We start from the raw sequence: 12,734 nt of genomic DNA, 5'->3' as shown, positions 1-12,734 counted from the left end.
CCTGTACCAGCATATTATCTGCAGTACTTTGAATCTATCATAATACAGTAGAGATCTTCAGTGTCATTTTCTGGTTACAAATGAGATTTATAGCAATGAAAAATTCCCCAGTAATTGAAGAAGCATCCTTTGAATGCAAGTGAAAGGCACTCTGAAGCCTCTGCAGTGCCCATAGGAGTGAAGCACAGGATGTTATGGTACACAGCAGGAAAGACTCCATTAAGACTGACTTTTGCAGCAAAATCGAAGTGACTGTTTACAGAGCTGTTTACAGAAATATTTATTGCTGTTAGGCACCATGGTATCAGCTGTTCAGCATTATCTACATGCTTTAAAAACACACACATTGGGGTGTTCATGTGTGACCAGCAAGCCCATCAGTGGCTTACTGACATGCATATAGTCTTCTCCAATCCAACAGCTACTAGGTTCCTCAAGGGCTTCAGTGATGTCTTTCCTCCAAGATCTTGTTTCTCTTCAAACGTCTAATACTTTTTATTTTTAATGCATATCTACAAAAAGCTTTAGTCTTTAGCTCATCACAGAGGAGCAGCCACTGCCTCAGGGTCCATCCAGTTTACAGTGTTATATCAGAACATGGCTAAACTAAACTTTTGTCTAAATGCTGAATTTATGTGGGAACGGCTCATTAATCTCCAGTTTTTCTTCCCAGGCCTTACACTAATTAACACCTCTTTATTGCTGTGGGGGCAAGATGCCTCAGAAATTCCCCAGTGTTGTTCTTAGCCTTGTCAATGTAATGAAGCTCAGCCTCTATCCATACAAAGACTGTCCAAAACAGTAAGTCACTTAAATCCACCTTTAAAATTTCAGGCTTCATTCTGCCAGTGCCCTTAGCAGCTTTTGAGGCTTTTCTCAGGAAAGCAAATTTCTTTTCTAAGGTATTCAGTCTATTCTACCCAGACAGAGGAGCTTGGGCAGAAAATGTCTGAGATGCAAACTTGCCCTCAAAGGACACTGCTATTTAAAAGAGAATTGTTAACAGTTTTCATTTCCAGTCTCCTTCATGGGGCACTATGTGCACCAGAAATGGAATTCTGCAAACAAGGCATTTCAAAAGACCCTATTTCCCTAATAAGAAGTCTTTGCTTGAATTTGCTAAGACAAGAGAAGTTTCATGGAAACCGCAAATGCTCAGTAATACTGGTGATTTATTCTTTTATTTCTGCAGGTTTTGGGGGAGGGGAGATAAATGCATACTTAATTTAAAGCTATCTATTAAACAACTGTCTGTACATACTGGTTTACAAACTTCAAAAAAAGCTCAACCCTTATATTTGTAACACTAAAGATAATACTCATTTCAAATTGTGGATGATTAATCATATCAGTGCTCACATAGGAATTCTATCCATAGGGAAACAACCTGCAGCCTATTTATCATAAACTCCTGTATTGTGGTAGTTGATTATTTTATTTTTTTTAACATAGCATTCTTTTAATCAGTAAGTCAAGTTACACGAAGTATTAGCTACTGCTTTTAGGATGATAGAATTTTTTTAAGGTGAAACTGTGACACTAATGGATTAAAGAGAACAGAAGGTTAATCGACACTGGCTTTCAAAAAATGGAAGTGCAACATATCTTTTGTTATTTTTGTCTTTGGATGGTTGTGTTTTTTCCTTTGGCAATGTTTGTCACTGTGCCATTTATTTTTCTTATTCTTGGAGTACCAAAGATTCTGAAATGGCTTGATGATTGCAACCATGTGAAAATTTATTTTCTGAAAGTATGTTTTGTTAACTTTTGTTAAAATGTGGAACTGTGTATGCAAATTCTTATCAGAGTTTTGCTGGGAAGTTAACCCATTCCAGCAGGGAAAAAACCTGAGTGCATCGATGGAAATGGTGGGCCTGAATCGAAATTCTGGATCTGAATACCCTGAAGCTGGGGGGAGGAAGCTTGGATTGGGAAATGCAGCTGAGCTTTTTTTGCACTTTGTTCCATCTCCCATCAGTGTGAGTGAGTGGCCTTAGGTACAGGACATCAGCAGAGGTGGTTTCATGTGCAAAAGGAGTGGAAAGAATTGCCAGCATTCAGAAAACAAATATTGTTGATACTGCGTTTGCACTGTTCAATTTGCCTTGCTGGAGAGTTATATAAGTGTTATTTTTATAGGTCAATTGTTGAACACCAGAGCCACTGGATACAGTATGGAATAATAGCATCTGACGTGGGTGAATTCACCTAAGTGCAAAGGGGCTTGCTGGAAGCTCTCCACACTACTAAGACAAATGGGCATAAGCAGTACAAAAGGTGTTGTCTGCTCCTTGGAAAGAGGTGACTTTCCTCCTCTGCAACAGCAAGTAGGGAATACTGCAGTTTAGCCCAGTGATACTCTTAATGCTTAGGAAGTGCTCTCACTTTTTCAATAATATGAGCAATTACAAGCATTGTTACATACTGTACCTTGTCCTTTTAATGTTGATATATTACAGCAGCTCGTTCTTGGAGTCAAAATAGCAAATGCTATATTTTTCTTAGATTGTTTCATTAGTTGTGGTTGGGAAAGTTACATAGAAGCATTATAAAAATTTATATGAGGCTTTTTACAGCATTTGAAAATAAAAGTAGCATTCCTTTTGTAAATTTGCTGGGTTGTTTTTTATTTTTTTATTCCAGTGTTCTGGTTTTGCTTCTTTTCTGGAATGGGAGACATCCAAGGAATCAAGACACTATTCTCAGCTTGAATTCCATAGACAGTGGAAACCCCAGTGTCACTACCCAATCAGAAAATAGAGATCTCAAAAAATTGTTCAACTTTACCAACTGAAGTCATGTGAAGCTGCTTCTAAAAAAGTTGCTGCTCTTCACAAGAGATGACTTTTCTTCCCTGTAGGCCATAATTTATACAAGGAAGTGTATTATGTGCAGTTGTGTCCTTCAATTCACTATAGGAACAATTTTGTGCTCCTGTTCCCCATTCCTTGCTGAGTTCAGCACAGTGGCAGCAGATGCAGTTTTGAAATAATCATGTGAAAAAAATTATTAGAGTTGAGCAGCTGAAAGCAAAGAGGAGCTAGCATCTGGAATCTGGCCTTCTCTGGAGCCCTCCAGTGAATAACAGCCTTCTGCTTGAACTGCAGCTCAGTGAATGATATAATTTCAACAGAATGTTACAAATTTTATTAAATGGGATTACATTTTTCTTCCAGTAACTGGATATTGTATCTCAGAGCTAGATATGCAGGCTCAATTCTTTATCTCATTGCATTATCAAATTCAGTATTCTTCAAAAATACAGCACTTTAATGGCAAATATAAAGGCTATGCCTTCAGCTTGTGCAGAAATGTGGGGATTTTAAAATATTAGTTTAATATTTGAGACATGCTGCAAATATATGTTGTACATTTTTCACTTCTTTACTCTTGTAGAAAATGTGCCTTGCACATAAGCAAAACAGTTTTGCTTTGGACAATAAAATGTCTTTTCTGACAATCTTCCCATGGAAGGAGAAGGGAGGAGTATTCATAAATGGTTTGTCTGTCTCGCTGTTGGGGACTGATGACCCTGCAAGTTGTCAAGGCCAGGCTGAATGAGGCTTTGAGCAACCTGGTCCAGTGGAAGATGTCCCTGCCCATGGCAGGGGGGTTGGAACTAAATGGTTTTTAGGGTCCCTTCCAACCCAAACCATTCTGTGATTCTATTACAGTAGTGGTTCCCAGCTCTGGCCTTGGACATGGATGAACTTGTAGTTCAGGAAGTGCTTAATGTACTTCTTTAAGGTAATTTAATATATTATATATGTAAATATTTGATAGCAGAGGGGTTCTAAAATGCCTATCCCATAGCTGAACTTCAAAGCAGATGTTAAATGTGGGTGCTAGTAGACTGTAACACAGTTAGCTGTGAGCCATGTTGGGTTCAGCACCACCAGGCTCCTGCAGGGATTGCCATGCTACCTAAAAGAAGTTGCTGTTGGAAAGATACCAAGTATATTAACTATTGGGACAGTTCAAGGCTGGAGAAGGGTAAGTATGTAATACAAGAGCATATGTTCTGTCAGTAGTAATGGCACTGGGTTGTGTGCACTTCATTACACAGGAACACTTATGCAGTTGGTGGGAGGGGAAATGAATTACATGCAGAGAGAGTTCATTTCTCTGCCTCCTACTCCTCCCACCACCTCTCCAAGTTATTTGATAGCTCCGAGGTTGTTGTTCTCTGGGGAACTGGGGCATGTGGGCTTGAACCTTCTCATGCTGAGGAGGGAAAATAACCCAGGTTTCTCATTTCCCAATCAAGTCAGAGCTCTGCTAGGAACACTTTGTTTCTGATTTGAACTGACCCTTGATGCCACATCTTGTTTCTGCACCAGCTGCTTTAATCCATTTCTAGTGAGACACCATCTGCCTGCTGCTTCTCTCGCCTCTTAGGAGTACGTGCTCTCTCTATGTTCTGTCCCTAGGCAGTCAGTCTTCCATTGGTAGCAGTTCTTTCCATTCAGGCTTCCCTGCCTGTCCTCCTCTCTCCCAAAGACGAAATCTTTGCCCTGACCTCTACAGTTCATGCCCACGAAACTGAAGAATGTTGAAAAGGTGGCTCATCAGCAAAGTCCTGTGGCCTTGACACTGTTGTGTAAAAACGTAACTGTGGCCCCTGCTCCACATTTTGAAAAAGAGATGGCAGCTACAGATAGCAAGAGTTACACAGGCACCAGTTCTCTGTAACACATTGTTTTCTTCCAGCAATGTGGGCAGAGTCTGCCCCTCAGTGTGGATGCATAGGCTGGAATATGAAGATAATGCAGTTCCAGTGGGAACAGGTGCCAAGACACTCCCCTGGGCCATGCCCATACGTATATGGCCATCTGTAAAACTCTGTGCCTCAAAATGGGAGCACTGATTTGGCCACACTTCTCTCCAGTGTTAGGACTCGCTCAAAAACTGCAATAGCTCTGCTAGTCTTGGACACTTCATTACCCTACCAAGTCTACTTCTGACTTCAATATATCTATTTAACAATAATGAATGATCAGATAAGAACTTGAGTGAGTTTTTGACCATGACAGAGTGAATCACTGCAAAACCAGACACATATCTCAACATTTTCAGTGCAGCAGGCTGCCCTTGAGGTCTCATCCAGCTCCCACTAACATCAGCAAAAGATCCCTATCTAAAGCCCAAAGCAGCCAATGAACAAGTATGGTCTTAAAAGCAAGCTGTTTGCTGATGTGATGCCTTCATGTTTGCTACAAATGAGACAAAGATTTTACCATGTATAGAATTAAATTGGTTGTAAAGTAGGCTGTGAAGAACATGCCTTGTGGCTTCAAACAAAAAAGTAACAAACTTGCAGGGCACTTGTGCTAATAAAGAAGAAAATATTGCTTGTTTTGTTTCATAAAATTAATGCCTCAAGGTAACTTTGTAAATGGTATAATTTTACTTCAATGCACTTTTCCGACAAAGCAGAGTATGTAATTGTGGGATTTGACCCACACTGGGCCCCAGTATGGATTTTGCATTTTCTAGGAAGCAGACAGATGGGCAAAGCTCTGCTGAGTAACATCAGACCTACTTACAGGCCCACTCTGTAACAGTCATTGGGTTTCTCTTTTCAGTTAATTCTGCCTCAGCTTAGTGGCACAGATTTAAGGTGGTTTACGTTCCTGTATCTTGGCATTGTTCCTATACCAGCTGTTTAATATGAGGCTGTTAACACTTTGCAAGATCAGGAATAGGTACTGTGGGTGACAAGTTTGCTTTAATCAAGATGACTTTCAGACAGTGACATCGTGCATTGTTGGGACCTTTGCAGGCAAGATGGATGAGACAATTGCAGCTTAAAGGTTCACAGGTTGGTTGCATGTATATATCCAAGAATAGGTGTTTTGTCCTTAGAGATCTACTGTTGTCACAGCTGGTGTTGCTCTCTTTCAGACACAGCAGAAAAGGCACTAGATGGGATTTCCCTGAACCTACAGAGGTAGGACTCAGCTTGGGAGCTGCCACTTGAGCACCACAGGCACACTTCAATTGCTTTTCATTTCAACAGGCCCCCTGAGCAGCTTTATTTATCCTTGTGTAGAGATTTGTAACAGCAATACTGTTTTTCAGAAACATTAGACGCTAGGCTTTTGGTAGGCAGTCAGAAAACACCAGATTCTGCCAGGAATGAAAAGACTATTTAAAAACTGAAGCTTATTTTGTTTTTAAATCAAAAGTGGCACCATCCAATTGATAGACTTAGGTAAGAGATTTACAAGCAAGTGAATTAGTGTGTGGGCACAAACCTCACCAGCCAGGACTCCAAAATAATGCAGACACTTTGGAAAATACTAACATTTTTTACTTGTTCTAATTTAATTAAAAACCACAAAGTAAAGTGATCGCCCTCCAACAGCAAGATTATAGAGGGAGAGCAAGTAGGATTTGGAAGCTCTTCTCAAATGAAACTTCATTCATCATGCAAGGAGTTTGTCTGAGATTCATGGAATTTTCAGGTCAGACTATTATCACCATCACAATCCAACCTGATGTACCACGTAACATAACGCATACAACTTCACGTGCTGTATTGTGCCAGCATGCACAGTTTGTTGCTGGCAAAGCCTGAATTACTTTGTGATGGTTTTTTGCTTCTTCAGGTGGCTTCTGTGCCAATGACCTAGTGGAAATCACTTTAAAGAGCTTATTGTTGTTATTGGCTGATTACAGTATCATCATCATGCTATTTATATACTTTTTGAACCAAAAGATTCTCTGATTTTGGGAAAAACTACTTTTAAAATTATCGTAGATTTTACTAATGTATAGACACAGAATTTGAAGCAAAATCAAAAAACTGCTTGTGGTGCCCTTTGAAGTAATGCAATTACTTTCAAGCACAAACCACTCACTAAAACAATTTTTTAAAACTGTATTAATTATTCTATCTAGCCTGTTCACATGTGCTCTATTAAAACATACCAGATTTAGGTCACAGGTATTGTTCTTTACATTACTTTGAGCCATGTGAATCAGAATGGCTGAGGGGGGAAACTTAAACCCTTGTGCTCTGGAAGGAAAGTCTGTGAAAAATTGGTATTTATATTGACAGGTCTGCTGAGTAACTTCAGTTTACTGGTATTAAGATTCAATAGGAAAAAGTTAGCTAGCTCACCCTAAGCAGTCACCTAAGTATGTTTTTATGTGAAGCAGTATCAGTCACCCTAATAAACAGTCAACCTGTCAGAGTGCCTTTCTAAGCCACTCTCAGCTTCTGAAACAGGTCTCTTTAAGTGTGAGGTGCATGGAACTAGCTTGCTACCAGCAAATACACAAAGAAATTCACACCCACTCCAGGATATCTCAGAGCAATGCTGAGTGGATGCTCTTCTTGTCCTTTGTAATAGCTAAGACATGCGATGCCTTTGATGTCATTAATCATTCTCAAAAAAGAAAAAGAAGTAATACTACAGACACCTTTCTTTAACTGCTTGGTCTCAGGCTATTATTTAACAGCTCTGAGGTTTGATTGTTATTTTTATCCTTTTAACAAGTTGTTGTATAAGTTGTTTGGGAAAAAGGGCTACCGGTTGCTTACATAAAGGGTTCTGTTCTCTATTTTATAGCTAAAAGCAACTCAAGAGAAAGTGCTCACCTGAGTGCCTTACTTAAACTGGGATCCTACCCTGCCAAGACTCAAGGCTAACTATGTGCTATGAATACAAGCTACTGTCATATATTAATTGTATTACATGTTTAACGAAGAGACAAATCACCACCTCTGAATAGGAAATAAGTATAATAAATGATGTTTAAAATCTGTGTTAATTAATTGACAGTGCATTAACTTTGTAAGAACTCTCTTAAGTACCAGGAGATGTGATATTGACCATGGATGAGAAATACACAGAAGAAAAAATGACAGGCAGATACATTGCTAAGGGACTGATCTGATTTTCTGACCTAGACATATCATAAAGTGCCATAAATTTCTGCACTGATTTAATTACAAGTGCTTCAACTGTTGCACTAAAAAATAGTAACACATAAAATGTGAATAAGGTACATTAGCTCTGTTTCTAGTAAATAAGTTAGAAAAAAAACCCCAAACAACAAACAAAACAAAACACACAAAAAGAACCCCCAAAAACCCCTACTGCACTTTGAATGTCCTCATTGACTGTTCCCATATAGAGAGAATTTGTATTTCATAGCTGTTAACCTACTAAGTTTGTTAAAAGAGTTTTCTGGTACTATTTAAATCTTTAACTCATTAAGCTTTATAACCATAGCCATCTTCAACTTTCTACAGTTACTGAGTCTCAAACATTTTCAGTCAATGTAGCTGACTCATACATCTGAAATCTTAACATTTGGGTGTCCAGTGATGATGCAAATCTGGAGGAGGGAGCTCCTAGCTTCAAAACTGGGGCAAAAGAGTATTTTCGCAGAGCCAGACATGGAATTTAAGCTTCCTATTAACAAATTCTTAGAACATTTTTTTTCAGCATCAGTTGTATATGAATAAAACAAATGTTCATTAAATGTGCAGTTTTTCTCAAAGATGGCAACACTGCTTAACTCCTGTTTTTTGGCTCTTCCTACTGCTTTTTGTTTCATTTAGGGCAGAAGTGGTTTGCAATTGCTTTACTTCAATACTAATTCTGTATGATAAGCTGGACCCAGCATGGCTGAATTCATATATCACTGCAATAATAACTGTGGGATTATGTACAGCTTAAAATCCTGAGGTTAAAAGTTGGATTTGCAAGGCAAAAAAAGTACCTTATGAAAAGGTGTGCATTGCCTATGTTGTAGTGATGGAATTGCATTTGTTCTGCAACATCCCCAGCTGGAACTCACAACTCCTCAGCCAGGTCTGAATATTCTGTTAGGGCCAATCACTCACTCTGACTTTCCACATGCCCTGTCTAACCCTTGAGCTTAGCTACGGGCAAGATGCTGAGCTTCCCACTCCTATACAGACAAGGTGCTTCTGAGCTGAATATGAAATGTCTTGAGAGCTTCCAAGTATAAAAGATGGCACAAATGCAGTTCAGGGCTGCATCTGAGTACTCCTTCCCAAGCTTATAGTTTGGAGTTTAGGCAAGTATATTCTGCCTAAATCTCCAAAGGCTATGAATGAAACACAGCCTTGTTTTCTGAGTTTTTTCCCCCAGCTCTGTCATTGACTAGGCAAGTTACTACTCTTCCACCACATCCCATTAAACTCAAAGGAGTTCAAATGGATTTGGCCCACACTGTTTTGTGAGGATTTACTTTCTCAAGTTCTTAGAATCACGGCATCACAGAATCGGAAGGGACCCTTAAGATCATTGAGACCGACCATAAGCCTTTCTCTGCCATGTCCACCATTAAACCATGTCCCTGTGTGCCATATCTACACATCTTCTAAATGCCACCAGGGATGGTGACCCAATCAGTCCCCTGGCAGCCTGTTACAGTGCCTGACAAGCCTTTCGGTGAAGAAATTTTTCCTAATATCCAATCTAAACCTCCCCTGGAGCAGCTTGAGGCCATTTCATCTTGTCCTACCACTTGTTACTTGGGAAAAGAGACCAACACCCACAAAGTCACCAGTACCCATTTTCCTACAACCTCCTTTCAGCCAGTTGTAGAGAGTTTTGGCAGACAGAGATGCTTATACATAATGAAAATAAAGACAATAGTGCACTACAGTCTTAGATGGGATGATGGAAGCAGAGAAGCAAAGATTTGAAGATACATCTGTTTCAAGGCATTACCTTTCCCAAGATAAAATACTAACTTTCCTACACACACACAACACACACACAGAAACAGCTTTTTTACACACATGAGATTTTTGTCCAGGTATATAAAGCTATAGTAAGAACTACAGAATGGCTGGGGTGGGAAGGGACCTTAAAGATCCTCTAGTTCCAAACTCCCTGGTTTGGGCAGGGACACCTCCCACTAGACCAGGTTGCTCCAAGTCCCTGTCTCTACAATTTAGAGACGATGATGCCGTGTCGGACAGTGTCAAATGCTTTGCACAAGTCCAGGTAGATGACATCAGTTGCTCTTCCCTTATTGACCAATTCTGTAACCCCATTGTAGAAGACCAACAAATTTGTCAGACACACTTTGCTGTTAATGAAGCCAAGCTGGCTGTCACCAATCACCTCCTTATTTTCCATGCACCTTAGCATAGTTTCCAGGAAAAACTGCTCTATGATCTTTCCAGAGGTGAGACTGACTGGCTTGTAGTGCCCCAGGTCCTCTTTTTCCCTTTTCAAAAATGGGGGTTATGTTTCCCCTTTTCCAGTCAGTGGGAACTTCACTGGACTGCCACGACTTTTCATGGAAATATCATGGAAAGCAGATTTGCAACTTCATCCAGTTCTCTCAGGACCTGCTGATGCATCTCATCAGGTCCCATGGCCTTGTGCACCTTCAGATTCCTTAGATGGTCTTGAACCTGATCTGCCATAGGTGGTCCTTCATTTTCCCAGTCTTTGCCTTCTGCAACTCAGTGTGGCTTGAGCGCTTACCAGCGAAGACTGAGGCAAAAAAGTAATTAAATACCTCAGCCTTCTCCATATCCCAGGGTACAAGGTCTCCCATTTCCTTTCCGAGAGGACCGACATTTTCCCTAGCCTTCCTGTTATCACCAATATGCCTATAGAAGCATTTCTTGTTGCCCTTGATTTCCCTGGCTGAATTTAATTATATCAGGGCTTTAGCTTTCCTAACCTGATCCCTGGCTGCTCAGTTTCTCTGTATTCCTCCCAGGCCACTTGTCCTTGCTTTCACCCTCTGTAGGCTTCCTTTTATGTTTGAGTTTTTCCAGGAGCTCCTTGTTCATCCATGGTGTTTTTGCCTGACCTCTTCTTTGTTGGGAAGCATTTCTCCTGAGCCTGGAGAAGATGATCCTTGAATACTGACCAGTTTTCTTGGGATCTTTTGCCCTCCAGAGCTTTATCTACCAAGCAGGTCCCTGAAGAGGCCAAAGGCTGTTGTCCCGGAGTCAGGGTAGTAATCTTACTTTGCACCCTCCTACCTGCCCTAAGGTAGGAATTTCACCCTTTCATGGTCACTGCAGCCAAGGCTGCCCTTAAGCTTCACAAACCTTCAGCATGGACTTCAAAATTTAATTTTGAAGGGGATGAAAAAAAGCTTTATTTCTTAAAAGCATCAACAATAACAAAAAATCTCTTGCAATTTTATGAAAAACTATAATCCCTCTGTAGTCTTACCATCAGTGGTGAGGTGCTTATAAACATTACAAGAGTCTCTCTGTGCTGTTTCTACGGCTCCAGCCTCATTGTTCTGTTGCACGTGACTATCCTTTTGAAGAGAACAGCTTCTCAGAAAACTATCTTTCAAGCAATTTATGTCTGCAAGAGCAATTTTATAACCCATAGCTTTGTCTTAACCCTTTGTACACTTGCAACCTCCTTTGGCCTGGACAGATTACTGAACTATCATTCACACACATGTATTTCCTCTCAACATAATGTAGTCAATTATGAAAATACTTAGGTAAAGAAGTATTTTTGTGTGTATTATTTGCTTTTTTGTGTGTATATTTAGCCACACCTCCTTTTTCGCTTTTAAGGAAGGATGTTTTTATCTTACAAGTAATTTTATTATGCCTCCTGAAAAAAAAAAACGGAAAAAAATAATTTGACTGTAACTCAAAGATATGCATTTTAACAAATTAGATATTAGCTAGAACAGATGATGAAAGGCCATAATATACTTGGCAAAATATTCCCCCTACTTTTGTTAGTTCCAAAGGAATCCCCATTACTAACGGCAGACAGAAGCTCTGAAAGCCCATTGTACAGGACACCTGCAGAAGCAGCTTCCTTCACACCATCATCTGGATCCAGCCTTACTGGGAAGTGACACCAGCTGCACTGTGCATGCACCTTCCCTCAAACCTGAGTCCAACAGGTAGAAACAGGCACGTGGAGATGGAACAGGTAAGGATGTGCCCGTCTTGGGCGACAGCCTATTCTGCCACACCTGCAACTGGAACTGAGCAAGCAGAGGCTACATCGAAGTTAACACAGAGAAGACAGAAAGAAGCTTGTTCCACTGTCAAGTGGAACAAGCATTGCTGAAGTCCTGACGCCCTCACTACATGTCACACAGTTTTCATTTCAGACTAGCTCTAGTGGGGTCCTGTGGACTGTTAACAGCGGGAGCACATTAACCTCTTGCAAGCGCATCTTGAGCTCCTAATGAAGACAGAAACACACCTTGCCTACACCAAGACCACCCCTGGACGTGAACCAAAGCTGTGGTGAGGGTGATGATTCACTTCAAAAGTACATTAGCAAAACCCACACCCTCAGCACCTGGTGCAGTCCAGGCCTATGAGCACAATTTAATACACTAGGAGAAGTTAACCTGATTTTTATGCTACTTTTTGCCGACACGTGACTGTTCTCTGCCCTGCTCTGACCACACACCGGACCCGCTGACCCACAGAGGCGTCTCCCAGCCACAATTATTCCAGGATCCTGCTTCTTCCACAGACAAGGCGGAACCCTGGAAGTCGAACAGTTAGATAGGCCAGGGCAAAGTGACTGGGGGGAATTCTCCCCCAATATTGCAGAGGTCAGGAGCGGCCCACACCTACCCTGGACTCTCCGGCACAGCAGAGGGGAGCTGTGAATAAGCCACTCGGGGCACATCCTCCGCCGGGGGACGAGGCAGGGCGAGGCGGGAGGAGAGGCGGGCGAGGCCGGAGAGGCGGGAGAGCCCGCGTCCCTCAACGGCCGCGCGGGGCA

The 12,734-nt window shown here is 41.0% G+C and overlaps 1 protein-coding gene across 1 annotated transcript in view; it reads left to right on the top strand.

Annotated features, from left to right (window-relative positions):
- The first annotated feature begins 12,676 nt into the window (after window positions 1-12,676).
- The window catches only part of ARNTL2 (aryl hydrocarbon receptor nuclear translocator-like 2), a 34,705-nt gene continuing 34,647 nt past the window's right edge, over window positions 12,677-12,734 (top strand). Inside the window, exon 1 of the mRNA XM_010004136.1 lies at window positions 12,677-12,686. The gene's annotated coding sequence lies outside the window, so the exon portion shown is untranslated. The remainder of the gene's footprint in view (window positions 12,687-12,734) is intronic.

Source organism: Chaetura pelagica, unplaced genomic scaffold, assembly GCF_000747805.2.
Source record: "Chaetura pelagica isolate M959 unplaced genomic scaffold, ChaPel_1.0 scaffold198, whole genome shotgun sequence".
Lineage (NCBI taxonomy): Eukaryota > Metazoa > Chordata > Aves > Apodiformes > Apodidae > Chaetura > Chaetura pelagica.
The sequence above is the reverse complement of the archived record's forward strand: the minus strand, read 5'-3'. Positions and strand labels throughout refer to the sequence as shown.